This window comes from Dromiciops gliroides, chromosome 4 (genome assembly GCF_019393635.1).
Source record: "Dromiciops gliroides isolate mDroGli1 chromosome 4, mDroGli1.pri, whole genome shotgun sequence".
NCBI lineage: Eukaryota > Metazoa > Chordata > Mammalia > Microbiotheria > Microbiotheriidae > Dromiciops > Dromiciops gliroides.
In genome coordinates, this window is record NC_057864.1 from 327,919,671 (window position 1) to 327,939,856 (window position 20,186).

At 40.1% G+C, this 20,186-nt stretch overlaps 1 protein-coding gene across 1 annotated transcript in view; it reads right to left on the reverse strand.

The window, feature by feature from the left end:
* Positions 1-19,482, reverse strand: part of MCHR2 (melanin concentrating hormone receptor 2) — a 58,174-nt gene extending 38,692 nt beyond the window's left edge. The window contains 1 exon segment of the mRNA XM_043964519.1: positions 19,428-19,482. The gene's annotated coding sequence lies outside the window, so the exon portion shown is untranslated.
* Positions 19,483-20,186: the final 704 nt, after the last annotated feature.

The following is a 20,186-nucleotide window of genomic DNA, read 5'->3' on the forward strand; positions in this document are numbered from 1 at the left end:
TTTTCCTTAGTTTCCTTACCTATAAAATGGGCTGGAAAAGGAAATGGCAAACCACTTCAGTATTTTTGCCAAAACAACAACAACAACAACAACAACAACAACCCAAATGGGGTCACAGAAAGTTAGAGATGACTGAAAAATGACTAGACAACAAAAATATCTGGCATGCACACTGTTATTAGAATAAGAAGAAAGTTATGATTTCTAATGAATGTGAGTTACTATCATATGCATAAGGATTTTCACCTAAATGCTTTGCACAAATATTTGTAACCTTTGATCATTCTGGCTTATTTATTGATAATTGTGTTATATCACTTTAGCCTCAAATAATGAGTCAGTACTAGATTTTTTTTATAGAGTTGGAAAGAATCTTATATGTAATATAACTGCATTTATTCATTTTTTTCAATTAATTAATTAATTAATTTGGAATTTTCCCCCACCTTATATGTAAAAACAAATTATAACATCAATTATTATAACTGTGTCCCAAATTCTCTTCTTCCCTCCCTACCCCCTTAAGAACTCAAGCAATTTATTTATTAACTCATTCATTTACTTATTAATTAATTCATTCATTTATCTATTTGTTCATCTATTTATCTATACATCTATCATCTATTTATTTGTTTGTTTGCTTATTTATTTATTTTTGCGGGGCAATGGGGGTTAAGTGACTTGCCCAGGGTCACACAGCTAGTAAGTGTCAAGTGTCTGAGGCCAGATTTGAATTCAGATCTTCCTGCATCCAGGGCCAGTGCTTTATCCACTGTGCCACCTAGCTGCCCCCAACTCAAGCAGTTTAACATAAGCTGTAATTGTGCAGTCATGCAAGACATATCAGACAAAAACCAAACTTTAGAAATAGGAACTAACAACAACAACAAAATATACTTCCATCTGTATTCAGATACCATCAGTTCTTTCTCTCTAGATGAACTGCATTTTTTTATAAGTTCTTCAGAGTTGTCCTGGATCATGGCACTGCTAAAAATAACTAAGGCTTTCACAGCAGATCATCCTATAATATTGCTGTTATTTTGTATACAATACATTTCACTTTGCTTCAGCTCATGTAAGTCTTTCCAGGTTTTTTCTGATAGTATCCTGCTCACCTTTTTTTTTTTTTTTAATAGTAGACTACCTTTATATAGTACTTTAAAGGGAGATTTTCTTACAAAACTCTCATGAGGTTGATTATTGCAACAACAATAATAGTCAACATCTATATATTATTTTCTTTAGAGAACTTTTGTATCTCCTTTTCCATTTGGCTTTTCAAGCTGTTGAATTTTTTTTTCATTACTTTCCTGTATCACTCTCATTTCTCTTTCCATTTTTTCCTCTACCTCTCTTACCATATCTTTAAAGTCCTTTTTGAGTGCTTCTATGGCCTGAGACCAATTCATATTTTTCCTGGAAGCTTTGGATGTAGTAGCCCTGATATTGCTATCCTCTTCTGAGGGTGTACCTCTATTTTTCTTGTCACCAAAGAAACTTTCTATGGTCTGCATCTTTTTCTGCCTCCTCATCTTGCCACCAGTCTTTTTCTTGACTTTTAAGTCCTTCTTCTTTTTTCTTTCTTTTTTTTCAGGGCAATGAGGGTTAAGTGACTTGCCCAGGGTCACACAACTAGTAAGGGTCAAGTGTCTAAAGCCAGATTTGAACTGAGATCCTCCTGAATCCAGGGCCGGTACTTTATCCACTGTGCCACCTAGCTGCCCCTTAACTTCTTCTTAAAGTGGGGCACTGCTTCCAGGATGCACTGTCCCAGCCTTCAGGGGTCCAAGGTGGTAACTTTTAAGGATAGGCAGGTTCTTCACTTGCCTGGCCTGTTCTCTGGTCTGTAAATAATCCCAGGCCTACTTGCTATCCAACCAGGAAACAATTTGTTTTTTGTTTTTTTTTTGCAGGGCAATGGGGGTTAAGTGACTTGCCCAGGGTCACACAGCTAGTAAGTGTCAAGTGTCTGAGGCCGGATTTGAACTCAGGTACTCCTGAATCCAGGGCCTGTGCTTTATCCACTGCGCCACCTAGCTGCCCCCAAAATATCTGACTTAAACTGTTTTTTTGTTTGTTTTTTGTTTTTTGTTTTTTGTTTTTTGTTTTTGTTTGTTTTTTAGGCAATGGGGGTTAAGTGACTTGCCCATGGTCACACAGCTAGTAAGTCTCAAGTGTCTGAGGCTGGATTTGAACTCAGGTACTCCTGAATCCAGGGCTGGTGCTTTAACCACTGCGCCATCTAGCTGCCCCTTGAAACAATTTGTTTTTGCTAAGGTTGAGAGAGTTCCTGCGAGCTGGCACCCCTTCCCTACCTGGGCCGCCACCACTACTCAAGACTGCTTTTTATTTCCCTTCACAGGTCAGCACCAGCAGAGATCCCTTCAATCTCCCCCCAGCCAACCACTCAGCCCTCTCACTAGACTGTGAGCTTAGTTCCAGAAGGCACCTGTGCTGCAGCCTATTCAGAAGCTCCTGGGGTCTCTTTCTCTGGTGAAGGTTGCCTGGGATTGGATCTGTGTTGACGTAGCCTGGGTCTGGATCTGTGTTGATGTAGCCTGGGTCTGGATTTGTGTAGGCGGTCACACTGGGTTGGGCTCCACTCCCCCTCTGGCACAGCAGCCTCCTCCTGACAACCTTTTAAGCTGTCTTTGGCTGGACAATAATCTTATCCCATCCTTTTGTGGGTTCTGCTGCTCCAGGAATTGTCCTATGGCATTATCTGGAGGTTTTTGGCTTGATCATGTTGAGAGGTCTGAGAAGTTATTGCCTTTCCTCCACCATCTTGGCTCTTCCCCCCTGGATTTATTTATTTATTTATTTTTTGGTTTTGTTTCTGGTGAGGCAATTGGGGTTAAGTGACTTGCCCAAGGTCACACAGCTAGTAAGTCTCAAGTGTCTGAGAGCATATTTGAACTCAGGTCCTCCTGAATCCAGGGCCAGTGCTCTATCCACTGCGCCACCTAGCTGCCTCCTGGATTTATTTTTAAGGTGGCTAGGTGGCATAGTGAATAAAATGCTGGACTTGGATTTATGAAGAGCTGAGTTCAAATCAAAATTTCCTTAGACATTTTATTCACTTTGTGCCTCTGGGTTAGTCACTTAGTCTCTCTGTCATAATTTCCTTATCTGTAAAATGGGAATAATGTTGAGGGAGGACACAATATAGTACTAGAGTAGTGAAACAGTATTGATTGTGTTCACACCCACAGAGAGACATAAAAGAAACAGAAGGTCCCTGAAACATTTTTTAAATGAACAGAAGGAAGTTCAGAAGGAACCACAGGCAAGAATAACAGCTTTGAAAGTCATATGTTAGATTTACATACTTTTTTTTTTTAAAGCAAGCTGTGAATTAAAAAGATTCATGGTTTCACACATAGTTCCTTTTCCTTTTTTATTTTATATGTAGAAATGTTCCTTTTTGGTGTTTCTAAAGTTGAGAATTTTAAAAATCAAAATCAAAATAAATAAAATGGGGGAAATAGTAGCATCTACTTGGCCGTGTTGTTGATAGGATCAAATGAGAAATTATATGTAAAGATATTTGCAAATATTAAAGTATATAAACGGTAGTATCACCATCATCATCACCATCAACAACATCATCTATAACATTAGACGGATTAGGAAAGTGAAACTCAGTGAGATGAGACAGTTTGCTCAAGGTCACATCACTAGAACCAGAGTGAGCCTCCAGAAATCCTTCTTTTGCTAATGCTCAATAAATTATGGTGAAGAGGGGCAGCTAGGTGGTGCAGTGGATAAAGCACCAGCCCTGGGATTCAGGAGGACTTGAGTTCAAATCCGGCCTCAGACGCTTGACACAACTAGCTGTGTGACCCTAGTCAAGTCACCCTCATTGCCCCCGCCCCAAACAAACAAACTTCCAGGGAAAAGCAATATATGGGGAAATTATAGTGAAGAGAAAACCTCGAGATTCTTCAAGTGTTCATAAGTCATTATGCCACACCACCAGTACACTGAAAGAGCAAAAGATTCAAAAAATTTGCTCAGTTACTTTCAGGCACCCAGCAAATCTGGGCTTACCAACTTTATTTTTTTTTTCCATATACATATTTTATTATTTTCTAGTTACATTTAGATATAGTTTTCAACATTTTTTAATAATATTTCTAGTTTCAAATCTTTCTCCCTCACTCCCCTCCTTCCCCCCTCCCCCCTCTCCAAGACAGCAAGTAATCTGATATAGGTTATATATGTACAATCACATTAAACATATTTCTGCATTACACATGTTATGAGAGAAGAATCTGAGCAAAAAGGAAAAACCTCAAAAAAGAAAAACAACAACAAAAAAACCCAATAGAAATAGTATGGTTTGATCTGCATCCAGATTCAACAGTCCTTTTTTTTTTTCTGGATTTGGAGAGCATTTTCCATCATGAGTCTTTTGGAACTATCTTGGACCATTGTATTGCTGAGAAGAATCAAATCTATCACAGGTGATCAACACACAATGTTGTTGATACTGTGTACAATACTCTCCTAGTTCTGCTCATCTCACACGTGTTACCAACTTTAACTCTCAGAAAAGCCAAAAACTTTTCCTGGCAGTCTTGGGTTGATTTAGTCAAGGACTGACAACATAAGTAGAATACATTCCATTATATTCTGGAATTACACACTCCCTAGAAAGACAAACAACCTCCAGAGCAGGGCCTCATTTCTGACACAGGCTGTGATTTAGACGGGAACAAGCTGTTTTTCTCCATCTTCAATCACTTTATCCAATAATTCCTTCTATGTTTTCTACCAACATGACTAGCTCTCCTCCATCCTTAGAACGAACAAATTAAAAAAACCCTTTTTATTGATCCTTGTTGTTGTTCAGTCATTTTCAGTTGTGTCCAACTCATTGTAACCCCATTTTGGGGTTCTCTTGGCAAAGATCCTGGAGTGGTTTGCTATTTCCTTCTCCAGCTAATTTTACAGGCGAGAAAACTGAGGCAAACAAGATTAAGTTATTTGACTAGGGTCACACAGTTAATAAGTATCTGAGGCAAGATTTGGACTTAGGAAGATGGCTCTTCCTGATTCCAGGCCTGGCATTCTATTTACTGTGCCACCTACCTGCTCTGTAATGCTAAAGTTTACTCCCATCTAGCTCTGAGATAGCCCTGGTTTGGAAGAATCAGGCCTCTTTGGGAGGCCAAGCATGGTTTCATAACTTCCTGTCCTCTTAGACCAGCTGTCGTGAAGTTTGAGTTTTGAGTTAGGTCCCTAGTGGACCCGAATTTTGCCCTAAAGGCAATGGGTAGTCATTGAAGCTTGTGGATCAAGAAGTACCATAACAAGCAATCGGACTTTTGAAATATATGACAGTAGTGTGAGTATGGTTTGGAATGGAGGAAAGTCTGACAACATGTAGGCAGAATATAGCATTTTATGACAACAATCCAACTAAGGGGTGATGAAGTCTCTACTAGGAGAGTTGTTCTATGAGCACAGAAAGGGAACAGATATAAGAGGTTGAGGAAGTGGAATAAATAAGACTCAGCAATTGATTAAATAGTTAATAATGAGTCAAAGGTCATTCATCTTTGTGATTGGAAACAGAAATATGTAAAGTACAAGGAAGGGTAGGTTTTTTTGGAAAATAATAAGTGATATTTTAGATGCTGAATTTGAGATGCTCAGGGGACACACAGGTGAAACTGTCTAGCAGGCAGTTGGAGATGTGAGATTGGCATGTATCAGAAGGCTATATATGTAGATGTGGGAGTTATCTACTGAGAGATAATAGATGAATCCATGGGAGCTAATGAAATGAGAAGGAGACAGAGACAGAGACAGATTGACAGACAGAGACAGAGACAGAGACAGAGACAGAGAAGACAGTAGAAAGCCCTGGGGTAGCTTCAACCATAGGGGGCTAGGACACAGTTGTTGAATCTGTAAAGGAGACTGAGAAGGATCAAGTCAATAAGGATCCAAAAGGCAGGAAGAGAAATACAAAAAAGAAATCTGAAAATCCAGGTAGGATAGAATATGTAGAAAAAAGGAGTTGTTGGTCAATAGTGTTAAACACTGCAAAGAAGTCAAGAAAGATAGAGACAGAAAAAAAAAGGTACTGGGTTCAGCAATGAAATGATCATTGGTGAGCATGGAGAGAAGGGTTTTAGTCAAGTTGTAGGATCAGAAGTCATGTTGCAAAATGTTGAGAAATGTGTGCAAAGTGAGAAAGTGGAAAGCAATGATATAAATGGCTTTTTCTAGGCGTTTGTGAAAGATAGGAGAGAATAGGATGATAGTTTGAAGGGATGGTAGGATCAAACAAAATGGTTGTTTTTAAGGATGGGGAAGATCTGGTCATGTTGTGTCGGGGTCAGGGGTTCAGCCTGACAGGGGTTGAGGATCAGGGACGATAAATAATTGACACATCAGCACCACCTTGTGGGTGAATAACTATGTGTGCCCTTTATTCAGGATAGCTCAGTGTTTAAAGCAAAAAACCACAAAGAAATCAAATAAAGTCTCTGCAAGAATAATTCTGGGGCGGCTAGGTGGTGCACTGGATAAGGCATCAGCCCTGGATTCAGGAGTACCTGAGTTCAAATCCAGCCTCAGACACTTGACACTTAATAGCTGTGTGTCCCCGGGCAAGTCACTTAACCCCTATGGCCCTGAAAAAAAAAAAAAAAGAATAATTCTAAGAGAATAAGAGTAATCTTTCAACCTTTCAGCCTTAGCATGACAGAACTTGTTCCAGGCCTTAACAAGGCGAGATCAGCACAACTAGCTCCTCTGACCTTAGAAGACGGGCCAAGCATTGTTTCTGGAATTCAAGCTTTGACCACAAAACTCTCCCAGGAAACTCTTGCTGCTTCAGTGACTATGGCCTGAGTCTGGGGAGGGGGAACTCTGTCAGAGAGGCGACAGAGAGCCCTCTGGGTTCGCCACATCGTTGGTAGATAGTATAATAGGAATTAGTGGATAAAGGGATGAATGTGGGGAAAAAGAGAATAAAGGGGCTAAGTTCTCAGAAAACACAAGAGGTAAAGGGGTTTAGGACACAAGGAAAAGGGTCTGCATTGGTAAAACCAACTCTTCCTCTGAAAGTGGAGCAAAGAAAAAAATGATGGGAAATGATTATAATGTGATTTGAAGTATAGAATTGGAGAATAGAGGGACCTCTTTAGAGACAGTATCAACTTTTCAATGAATTGGCAAGGTCCTCTGCTCAGAGGAAGGCAGATGGCGTATGATATAGGTCACTTGAAAAGAGAAGAGAAAGTTTGAAATGGCAACATTGGAAAGTATAATAGAATTGGCAGAAGAGAGTAAAAAGTATTGCCTTTCAGTGAGAACCCCCAGTAAACACAGGATAAAATAAATATGTAATGGACCTAGTCAAACTCATTATATGGCTTTTTTGGTACGGCTTTCTTCAGCTATACCAAAGCAGGAATGGGGAAGTCAGATGGAGGAAATAATATAGGGTTGGAGTCCAGAAGAAATGATCAATGATAGGTTAATGGAGTGAGGAGGTTATGGTCAGACAAAGGAATTTAAGAGTTATGTACTGTGAAAGCAAAACATTTGTGGGAAATAATGAGATAAATACAATGAAAAAAACTGCCTCTGAAGTCAGAGGACCTGGCCTTGGGTCCCACCTCTAATCCTTGCTACCAGTGTGACTACCAGAAAATCACTTAAACTTCTGGGGTTTCCTTTATCTCAATTGTAAACTGAGGAGGTTGAAAAAGAAGGTCTCCAGTGTTCTATGTAGCTCTCAATCTATGATCTGTGTGTAGATGAAGTAAGGTGAAGGTTCGAATCATAGGAAATGAGGAAACTGGGGAAGCAAAGAGTCAAAATTCCCAAGTATAAGGTTAGGATTTGAAATGGAGAGAAAGATTGTTAACAAAGTGTTGAGCTGTTTGAGATAGAAAGAAAAATTACATGGAAGGAAGAGATCAGTAGTGAATAGCTACTAGGAAGAGAATAGAATCTTATATCTAGGTTGGGTCATATATAGGGACTTGAGGGATTAGGACTGACATAGATGGGCATGAAGAAATGAGTCAGTCAGCAAGCATTTATTGAGTGTGCCAATCACTGTGCTAAATGCTGAGAATTCAAAGACAGACAAAAAACTCACCGCCCTTAAGGAGTTCATATGCTAATCAGGGAGATAAACATGCAAACAATTATGTACATGTAAGGTATATACAGGCTAAATTAGAAGTATCTCATATGGAAGAGTCTACCATTAAGGTGAACTAGGAAAGGTTTCTTATAGAAAGTAAGATTTTAAGGGGGGCAGCTAGGTGATGCAGTGGATAGAGCACCAGCCCTGGATTCAGGAGGACCTGAGTTCAAATCCGGCCTCAGACACTTGACACTTAACTAGCTGTGTGACCCTGGTCAAGTCACTTAACCCTCATTGCCCTGAAAGAAAAAAAAGTAAGATTTTAGGGAAGACATGAAGGAAGCCAGGGAAGCTAGGAGGTAGAGGTGTATATGTGTGTGTGTGTGTGTGTGTGTGTGTGTGTGTGTGTGTGTGTGTGTGTAGGGCAGGGAGAGGTATCAAAGAATGGAGTGTACTGTGCAAGGAGCAATAAGGAGATCAGTATCAAGAAGACTGGAAATGTAAGGAAGGGTCAGGTTATGAAGGGCTTTAAAAAGCTAAACAGAGGATTTTATATTTGATTTTTAAGGTAATTGGGAGCCACTAGACTTAATTGGGGGTACAATGGCTAGAGTGCTGAGCCTGGAGTCAGGAAGACTCATCTTCATGAGTTCAAATCCAGCCTTAGACACTTACTATCTGTGTGACCCTGGGCAAGTCACAACAGTATTTGTCTCAATTTCCTCATCCTGAGGCTAGTATTAAACCCGAGTCTTCATGATTCCAAGCCCATCTCTCTATCTATTGTACCACAAGCTGCCTGCTGCTTTTTCTAGGAGTTTTTCTATGAAAGGAAGGATAAACTAGTATTATCATCTGAGGGGATGGTAGAGTCAAAGGGAGTTTGTTTTTTTAAGACTTTTCTCTCAGGTCACTGAGAGGAGAGAGTTAAGAAGCAGTTAGACAGGAGGAGAGAACCAGGAGATGGTAGTGTCATGGAAACCTAGAGATAAAAAGAGTATCAAGGTGCAAAGTAAAGTGAGCAGAACCAGGAGAACATTGTACACAGCAACAGCAATATTATATGATGAAGAGCTGTGAATGACTTAGTTATTCTCAGCAATACAATGACCCAAGACAATCCCAAAGGACTAATGATAAAGTATATTCTTTCTTTCTTTCTTTTTCTTTCTTTCTTTCTTCTTTCTTTCTTTCTTTCTTTCTTTCTTTCTTTCTTTCTTTCTCTTTCTTTCTTTCTTTCTTTCTTTCTTTCTTTCTTTCTTTCTTTCTTTCCTTTTTTTTCTCTCTCTCTCCCCTTCCTTCCTTCTTTACTTTTTTCTCTCTTTTTCCTTTTTCTTCCTTCCTTCCCTTATTATTTTTTGTTCAAGTCTTCTTGTACAAAATAACAAATATGGAAATGTTTTACATGCCTGCACATGTATAATCTTCAGGAGGGAGGAGGGGAAGGAGGTATAGAATCGGGAACCTTGAAACTTTAAAACATGTTAAAATTGTTTTTAACATGTCATTGGAGGCAAAATATTGTTTTTAAAAAGAGTATCAAGGAAAAGAGGATGATCATATAGTTTCAGAGGTTTCAGAGAATACAGATAAGGACAAAGATTAAGAGCAAGCCGATGGATTTGGCAGTTAAATGAATTAAGAGCAACTTCGGAGAGAGCAGTTTAATTGGAATAAGTGGAGGCCAGGGAAGGGAGTTTTGGCCTGGGTCAGGGGTATATAACCTCTTTGGTGTCATAGACACTTTTGGCAGTCTGCTGAAGTCTATGGATTCCCTCTCAGAATCACATTTTTAATTGCATAAAATAAAATACCTAGGATTTCAAAGGAAGGCAATTATCAAAATAGAAAATATCAAAAAATTATGGACTCTAGGTTAAAGACACTAGACTAGGTAGTCTGCAATTCAGAATCATGAGGATCATTAGTGGAGCCAGGGGGGGAGCATATTAGCCTTGCATTTTCATTAGCAATATTAACATTATTTTGATTTGAACAAGAGATGGAAAGCTGATGGGGGTGTTAAGGGGGTTGGGAGGAGGTATATGTGACTGGTGGCAGGGCAGATGGCAAGATGTCTTTGCTAAGTAGGCTCTGCTATCCTCCTGGTGGGATTGCTGTATAGGACGAAGCTACCCCTAGCATCACTATGTCTTCCCTTGACCTGTGTGAACCAGAGGCTGAATGAGAATAAGGATGTAGATTCAGTTCTTTGTCCACTAATGGCAGGGTCCTGTTGTGAGAAACCAAATTCAATACACTAACTTAAAAATAAGTTTAAAAATACCTAAAACAACCAAGGAGAGATGCATCTCATCTCTGAAGTAATCTCAGCAAGGTTATATAACAATTCAGCATTCATCTCTGCAGCATGTTTTATAATGAAAAGTTATTATATCTGAGAAGGCAAGGTCAGGTTGTGGGGTTTGCACAATAAAACGTCTAGTAATCTGTTCCTCTTCTAGAGGGGTCAAGTGTTCATGAAATAGGAGGAAGGCTTTTGGATTGAAAACAAGAGACAACCATGGCAAACTGTGTGGTCTCTGAAGGATGAACCTGTTCCTAACCTCCAATTCTGCTTACACAGGCACAGTGTCAACATCTCATTCCCTTTATTTACTTTGAAAAACACATATTGTTCTGGAGCTTCTTGGGCATGTGGTTGAAATACAAACCCAACATTTCCTATACCTAACATACCCTTTTTTACATTTAAGGTCAGGGAGGGGGGGAGGAGTAGAAGTTTTAGTAAAGGTTGGATTACTGGCATTTTGTGTCAAGATCTCCCCAGAGCAATGACACTGGGAGAATGAGGGAATAGGTGACTATAAGGCACAGAAGCTTCCTTGTCCTTGTTAGTTTTCTTCTCATGATTTTCTGACATTTTCACTGCTCCCCTATATCTCTTCTGTATACTAGGTATCTACTTTGAAGACTTTCTGAGAAACTACTGCTTGATTGCTATTCCTGTAGACATTTTGTTGTTATTCTCTTGATTCCATGCCTTCACCCAAGACTCTTCTCACACGTAATGGAAATCTTTCCCATGACATAATAGGAAATCCCTTCTTTTTCTTTCAGAGTGCTATTCAATGCTTATCTTCTAATTTAAGCCTTCTTTGGCCCTGGTGTCAGGAAGACCTGAGTTCAAATCCAGCCTCAGATACTTACTAGCTGTCTGACCCCGGGCAAGTCATTTAGCCCTGTTTGCTTTAGTTTCCTCATCTGTAAAATAAGCTGGAGAAGGAAATGGAAAACCACTCCAGTATCTTTATCAAAAAAAGCCCAAAAGAGGTCTTGAAGAGTCAGACACGACTGAAAAATGACTAAACAACAACATGCTTAGAAAAGGCAGTGGTGGGTCAGTCACGAAGTGAGAATAAAAAACAACAGATGGACAGCTTGAGTGGTATGTTGGTACCCTGGAAAAAACTGAAGGAGTGAGAGGAAGAAGTCTAGCACATTACTTGGAAGATTTATGGAATGACATGGACATGAAATGCACAAGCTAAGGAGGCATAGAGGGCTTGTAACTTGTACTGTTGTAGGGATTATCCAAATGAATGAAATAATGACTCTATCATAATATCTAAATAAGAGTTTCTGATTACTTTTTTCTTGTATTTTCTAAACACAAAGATACTTCTTACAAAATAAACTTCATGAACTTCTAGTTTATTGTAAAAAACAAATTCCATTTCAATGACAGAGTCCCACAAAATAAATACTAAATACCATAAATACTATATATCATAAAATAAATATCTAGCTGAATTCTATTTTGGAAGCTGACTAAAAAGAAGAAGTCTGATAGAAAATCATTAAGAATCAAATGTGTTTCTACTGCCTGAGTTCCACAGAACTTAATTTATATATTTTTCAAAATAGGGATGGACAGCTTTCAGCTGTTAGATCTTAGCTCAGAATTTTAAGGAGCAGTTAGAGTGCTGGGCCTGGAGCCAGGAAGACCTGAGTTCAAATCTGCCCTTAGACATTTACTAGCTATGTGACCCTGGGCAAGTCACTTAACCCCGTTTGCCTCTTTCTTCATTTGTAAAATGAACTGGAGAAGGAAATGGCAAACCACTCTAGTATCTTTGTCAAGAATGACTGAACAGCAAGAATAAATCAAAAGACTAGGATACCCGTCTTTTGGTTATGTTTCACTCTCATCATATGACCAGATTACTGATTATATGTTACTCTGATGACACTTTGTTTCCTCTAACATTTCAAAATTGTGAGCAGGGGGCCACAGTATGTGGTCAGAAATCTGTGAAGATAGAACATATAGCTCCACAGTTTACCACCATAATCAAATAAAACTAGCAACAATGCCAATTTGACACATTTTATGCTATATATAATTAATCCTATACTAACTACATCATAATTAGGCATAAATGGAAGGTAGTTCACAAAAATAACTGGATTTAAAACTCCTTTTATGTTTCAAGAGAGGGAGTTTCCCTTTCCCCATCTCAGTTGATGTAGTTGCTGAATAAATCACATAGTTTTGAATATGTAAATAAGATGAGTCTGTGCCCTGATTGCATAATCAGATGCATATTTCTCTCTAATTGAGTCAAGAAGGAAAAAGTGCTATACCTGAGCAAATAAGCAAGCCAAACCTCTGGAAGTGTTAAGTAGCTAGATGAATGTCAGAAGTTTAAATTTAAAAGTTGGAGGCCATTGTGAGAGGAGACATTTGAACTTGTGTCAGAGGGCAGGAAGGAAGGAGGAGGAAAATTTTTATCTCCCCCATCTCCCACCTATGATATCAGTAGAACTAGTTGGACTCACTGGGGTCACTGCATTTATAGAGAAGCAGAGACAAAAATTCCAAACAGACATGAATATAGAGGACTTGATGGAGGCATCAGCTTCAAGGATCATAACCCTTAGAAACAGAGAGTCAGGCTGTGGAGAGGCACAGTCCCTGGAAAACTCAGTGTAGGGGCAGCTAGGTGGCGAAGTGGATAGAGCACCGGCCCTGGATTCAGGAGGACCTGAGTTCAAATCCGACCTCAGATACTTAACACTTACTAGCTGTGTGACCCTGGGCAAGTCACTTAACCCCAATTGCCTCACTTAAAAAAAAAAAAAAGAAAACTCAGTGTAAAGATTCTATAAAGAGAGAATAGGCATCTAGACTTGATAAATCCACCTAGCAGAGATGCTGCTTCTAAAGGGAACTATGCATGGATCCTATAATAGGAGAAAGAACTTCCAGTCCCTGTAGTACCAGTAGTCATGAAATGCCTTTGCCATACATGCAGCCTATTCCTGTGACTTACTACCATTGTACTCTAAACCCATACTTCCCATGGACTTTAGGGGTATTTGCATGAGACTCCACTTCACCTTGATGGAGAAAGTGTTTTGTACTCTTTTTTTTCTTATTATATCATTGGAGTAAATGTCTTTGCTAAGAGGTAGTTATGTCTAATGGCTGATAGTCAATGGGAATCACACAGGTTGGGACTCATGAGTCTTAGTAGTAGGAGAAATCCATCCCAAGACCCTGAAGCAGTGGTCACCTTCTGAGTATACTGCTCTCTCTCTCTCATGGCTCTTCTGTTTACTCCTTCTTGGCTCCCTTTACTGGATCTTCACTCAGGCCATGTCCAGTAACCATGAGTGTCCCCCAAAGCTCTAGTCTGAGTGCCCTCTCTCTTCTTCCTTTATACCATCTCATTGGATGATCTCATCAGTTCCCATGGATTCAATTATCATCCCCATGCAGATGATTTCCACATCTAAATTTTAACCCTAATCTCTCTCCTGAACTTCAGTTTCATCTTGGGCATCTTGAATTGGATATCCAATAGATTTCTTAAACTCAACGTGTCCAAAACAGCATTCATCATGTTTCCCCAAATCTCCCTCTCCTAACTTTCACATTACTCTCAAGGGCACTATCATCTTCCCCTTCACTCAGGCTAAAAAACCCTACTCTTTATTTAGTCACTACACATATCCAATTTTGTTGTCAAATCTCTCTCTCTCTTGCTCGCTTGCTCTCTCTCTTTTTCTCTCTTTAGGGTGGGTCTCCCCTTCTAAACCTAGCTGGAAGTGCAGCGGACATGCTGAGGCCCAACCCCGCTATTATTTTGTGTGAGAACTTTGACCTGTTCTATTTCAGCCTTCCTTAGGCAATCTGATGACTGCCTACTCTTGAGACCTCACTATATTTGGCTTAATGGAGACACCTGATCATCTTAGCTCATTGCAGTTCAGAGCTCCCAAATTCAAGAGATTTGTCAGCCTCAGACTAGTCAATAGCAGGGATTACAGGTGTATGCCACCATGTCCAGCCTATTGTCAAATCTTGCTTTTACCTTTGTAACCTCTCTTGTATGGATTTCTGTCTCTCCCCTCACATGGTCACAACCCTAGTTCACGCTCTCATCCCCTCTCTCCTAGACTATGGTAATAACTTTTTTTTTTTTTTTTTTTAGTGAGGCAATTGGGGTTAAGTGACTTGCCCAGGGTCACACAGCTAGTAAGTGTTAAGTGTCTGAGGCCGGATTTGAACTCAGGTACTCCTGACTCCAGGGCCGGTGCTCTATTCACTGCGCCATCTAGCTGCCCCGGTAATAACTTTCTTATCCATCCATGTATAGTGAGCTTTAGTGCCTCCCTATTACCTCCAGGACCAAATATAAATATTTATTAGTTTTCAATATTAGCAGCTTGTGAGCAGCTGAGATGGGCCTTCAAGCTCGGGAGGAAGAAAAATGAATGAGACGCAGGAACCAAGGGGCAACAGAGAGCGTAGTTTTCCGATGTGCTCTTTCCAGCAGGAGCTGCGGCTCCCGTATCGGACTGCACAGCCACACTGTGGCCTGTGGCTCTTCAAGGCGCTGGTCCATGGTCGTCAGTGACTGGTGGAAGCCTACTACTATTCCCCTCCACACACTCTACTAGACAGCTACATTGGATATCCATCAAACAGAATGCTCCATTATCTGACTGTGCATCTGAGATTTCCCTTTTATTTACACTGTATATATATCTTCTATGTATATAGTTATTTGCATGCTATTTCTGCCACTAGAATGTGGACACCTCAAGAGGATAGTGTTTTTTGCTTTTCTTTGTATCCCCAGCACTTATCTGAATGTCTTTAGCTTAGTATTTATTTATTTATTTAATTATTTTTGCACAGGGCAATGAGGGTTAAGTGACTTGCCCACAGTCACACAGCTAGTAAGTGTCAAGTGTCTGAGGCCGGATTTGAACTCAGGTCCTCCTGAATCCAGGGCCAGTGCTTTACCCACTGTGCCACCTAGCTGCCCAGCTTAGTAAATATTTAATAAATGCTTATTAACTGACTAACTGGGGAAGCTGACCATCAGTTAGTACAATTCTGGGGAGTAGCCCAGAGGGGTACTATGTGTGTATAAATGAAATTTTTAGTTCTTCTCATATTGTCAATTCTTCATTTACCTTTAGATAGTGACAATTTAAAAATCTTTCCTTAATACCATGTACCTTTAAATTATTATGGTACTGAAGAAACAGACACACTGACTGACTTAAAATGTTGTACTTAATTTGCACCTTCTCTCCCAAAGTCCCAAGTTTGAAGGTACCAGGTGTTATGCCAATACTGCCAATCCTCTTCTACAATTCTTCTTTCTGAGTGATCTAGCTGTTCTCCTTTTGCCTGGGGCATTCTGGGTTCTAGAGCATTTGAGACTACAACAACTCTAAGCCATGGTAGATGGAGTGAGGAGGAAAAGGTATTTGGTGATAGGTGGTAGCATAGGGCAGCGGTAAGGGCCTAGTAAGAATAGACTCTGAGTTCTAGCTTCAGGAATAGTCAACAGGAATAGAATTGCTACTTATGGCAATTCTATTGATGTAAGGTTAGCAAAACTAATCACATTAGGAAGAAATATTCAGACATCAATTCATCAACAAGTATTTATTGAATGTCTGTTATGCATCAGGCATGGGAGATACCAGGATAAAAATAAAGCATTCTCTGACCTTCAGGTGTGTGGGCTCTAGCAGGGTAAGACAAAGGATATGTGCTTTGATGCCTAGTAACCCTCAAGCAATAGGCCTTTAGTTGCTATATCCAGGTTCACATACTCAGGGGAAAGGGGAAGTGTCTGTGGTAGGGGGAAAGAAATTAGTCTCTTCTGATCCCAACTCCCACCCCAGAGCATATTGAGACTCAGGACCAGCCTTAGGAGTGGTATGATTTTTAGGGTCTTGACAAAAGGAGTCCTGCCACAAGAAATATCTCCCCCACCATCCTTTATGCCACAACTGGAGCGAATAGGATCATAGGAATTAGAACTGAAAGCTTCCTTACAGATCATTTATTCTAGTCCAGATCTCATCTTGTCTAGATGTGGAAATTGCAGTTCAGAAATCTTAATTTGCTTGAGGTCACACAGGTAAGAAAAATCCAATTTTATTTTCACAATACCAAGATAAAAAATTTGAAAAAAAAAAAACCAACCACTGTTTACAAATAAACTATAAAGGAGGTTGGACCACATGATATAAAGTCCCTTACAATTTTAAATTCTATGATTCTGTGATTTCTAACTCAGCTCTAATCTTCTGTGAATCTATAAATCTATGTAAGACTAAGAAACCATAATATATGAGTATGAATTCATTTCAAAGTATGAAAGTTATCAGATCCTGTCCTGTTTTACTAGAAGGAAAAGATACTGAGGAAGGAAGTGGGGGAGCAAAGGAGAAGGCTGAGGACACTAGAGAGACACTTTGCCTATTTTAAACATTTTGTGACCATGTATGTATGTTTATTTTTATCTATGCACAAACATAGGCCGTCTGCAAAAATATTTCATACCTATCCTTGTCTGAAAGCATTGTGCTTTAGTGATAACTATGATAATCAGCTTTCATCTGGGTAATACCGAGCTGAAATCACCCTCAGAATCATACTGGTTAGCTTATTCTTCATGATTTTCTGAAAGGAGTTTCTACCACTATCCTCAACAACACCCTCTTAATGTCAAATCCAGTTTGTCAGTCAGCTGGATTAATGTAATGAGGAATTGTTGCATTACAATCAAATCAGGGAAACGTAGAGACAAAACTCAAGTTACATATACTTCTGAATACATATTATGCTACAGTGCAGTGATACCAATATAAAATCAATTTCCAGCACTTCATAACAAGGATGCTGATACTAAAACTATAATTATTTTCTTCATAACAATCTGGGCCTAAGGGACTACTGCTGCATCCTATTTAAAGGGTCTAATGGTTTTTCTTTTCTTTTCTTGCTCACTCTATATTTGTTAATATGTCATATTGATATTCCATCAGTGACTGATTGCATGTGTGAAGAAGGCACTGTGAGCACTAGCATAGAAAAAAAAAAGCCTTTCCTTGGAATGTGAATACTTCTACCTACTTTAGAACTGTTTTTAACATTTGGGAGAAATTATATTGAATGAAATTACAGTGTCATATTCTACTAGATATTTAAATGAAAGTGCAACTATTATTGCAAATGGTTAATTCAATTGACATTAACTAGATGTCACATTAAAAATAAAATCATAGGCATACATGTCAATTTATGGCAAGTTTAGCTTCCTCTAAGCTATATTGTCCAGTTGAAAATATTTGTATTAATGTATGTGTGCACTCACATATGCCCCTAAAGCATATCTATGAACATATGTATATGTGAGTATGGGTACCCAGAGAGAAAATGGAACATAAAAGAAACTAGTTAGAAAATATTCACTCAAAAGACTTATGAAAAGGAAGCCCACTGATCTAGGTTAAATACAATGCAGTTCCAGGGCATCTTCCCATACTAAGGAATCTCACTTTTTTTTTTTTTTTTTGGTCTTGCTTTCAGCAACAGTTTTGGGAACAATCTAAATTTGCTCTTGACAATTCTGCTGCTGGTGCTAGATTTTAAAATCTAATTCCTGTGAGAGAAATTAGGTAAAAACCCCTTTCTCCCTGTTTGGGAAAAATCAGATCCGATTCTTCAGAGCACTCATTTGATACTTCCATTCACTCAAACATAGGCTACTGTGCAACCCCCCCCCCCCCTTCATTTCACAGCAATTAATTACATATTCTTCATTGTGATGACTGGAAGGCTTCAACATCTTTACTCTAACCTGGGTGACCTTGAGCACCCCACCAGAGGTTATCAGCTCTTCTCCCCTCCCCCCCATCCCATCAAATGCAACAATTTCCAAGAAAGCAAGTGGAGGGAAGAGACTTTTCATAGAAAGTACCCAAGTTGAATGGTAGCAACAATGGGAATAAAACTTCAGGGAAGGCACGCTAACTTCATGCAATAATCCCTTTTACTGAAAAGTCCTGCATTTTGCAGATAGGAGAGCCTGCATCTGCCTTTTCTGCCCTCAGAGCAGGCACCTTGAACCCACTTTGCTTAAAAAAGTGAAAGCCGGAAATTAATGTCGCCTCCACTCTTGTCTCCCTGGCTTATTTTCCACCAATATTGTCTCATCAAAGAAGAAACTCCCAGATTTGACATGTGGTCCAACGTTGCAAAGCTCTGGGGTGCTCAAGGTAGCTAAAGTGACTTTGTATGCCCACAGCTGCCTCCTGAAAGCCACTTTCCCTTTCAACCCTTCTGTCATTCCTCTCCTCTGCGTTTTTGTTTTCTTCTTAATGCCCCTCTGACTTTTAAGGTTTAGAAATAGCCTTGTGTTATTTTAATTTTTAATAATTATATTTATGCCTTTTGTTTTTATACAACTGTCACTTCTTGATATAATTCCCAATCACATCAACCCCCAGTTAACCCTTGTAACAAATAAATACAGTTAAGCAAAACCAAACAAAGCATCGATTCTGCCAGCGTACGCACAATTCCGTACCCATAGCCACCATTCTCTCCAAAGGAGTGTTGCATTCTTTATTTTGGGGGGGGGGGCGGCGTTGTTCTTGCAAGATTCCCTGCCCAGCCGCATGCAGTTGGCTGCTTCTCGGAACTCAACTTTGTTGCCAATTCTTCCCGCGGGGAGGTTCCGAGCTGGCAGAAGGTATGCCCGGTACCCAAAGCAGCTGAGAGGAGCCCTCTGTGCCGCGAGAAAGGGAACCTGGCCCACCTAGCAACAGCCGTTACTATAAGAGCAGCTGCCAGGGGTGGGGCACGCCGCTGGAAGAACAGCTGGAGGTGCTGTGACCACTCCAGCTGTAGCCTGGGAGCGCAGATACCCGTCTGCCACTCTGCCCCCCCCCCATCATTCAAACAGGAATCTTTTTCTGTGCCTTGGCACGTCCTGAAAACCGACCCACCCGCCTGAAGCATCATCACCTTTGGTGGAAAGTGCAGCTGCCCTTCTTCTGTGGGGCCCCGAGCTGAGTCGAACGCCCCCTTTCTTCCCTCCTCCTCCTCCTCCACAGTGGTCTGGATAGCGAGCTTTCAGCCACCCTGCACTCACTGGTCCCCAATGTGCTCCAGCTGCGGGAAGGTGAAGGGGGGGGGGGGACTACGAGTAAAGGGGGAGGGTCTGTGAGCAGGAAACGCAGCCGAGGCAGGGCTGCAGCAACCCGAAGCTCCCTTTCTCCATAGGAACTTTCCTAAGACAAAAAGAACCCTTCTATCGATTACAAAGCTCCCCAGACACAGAGCTCTGCTGCTGAGAAGCAGTTTTATTTATCCAGAAACATAGCTTCCCTTCATGGTACCTTCGTGGTGACCTTGAACCAATTATTGGGTCTCATCTTCAAAAGCAGGAATTGGACTAGGCACAGGAGTTCTTATTCTTCACTGGGGAAACAGATTCTGAAGGTCTGTGAACTTGGATGGGAACAAAAAATTACATTTTTATATCAGTATAATTAATTTCCTTCCTAATCCCATATATTTTATTTTCTACATTTAAAAACATTATTCTGAAAAGAGATCTATAGATTTTACAGACTGCCCAAGGAGTCCATACAAAACTCAGAACCAGAGGAATACTAATGTTTCTTCCAGCTCTAGAATTCTAAAAAGGCAGTAGGGGTGGGGAGGATAAAGCACCAGCCCTGGATTCAGGAGGATCTGAGTTCAAAAGGACCTCAGACACTT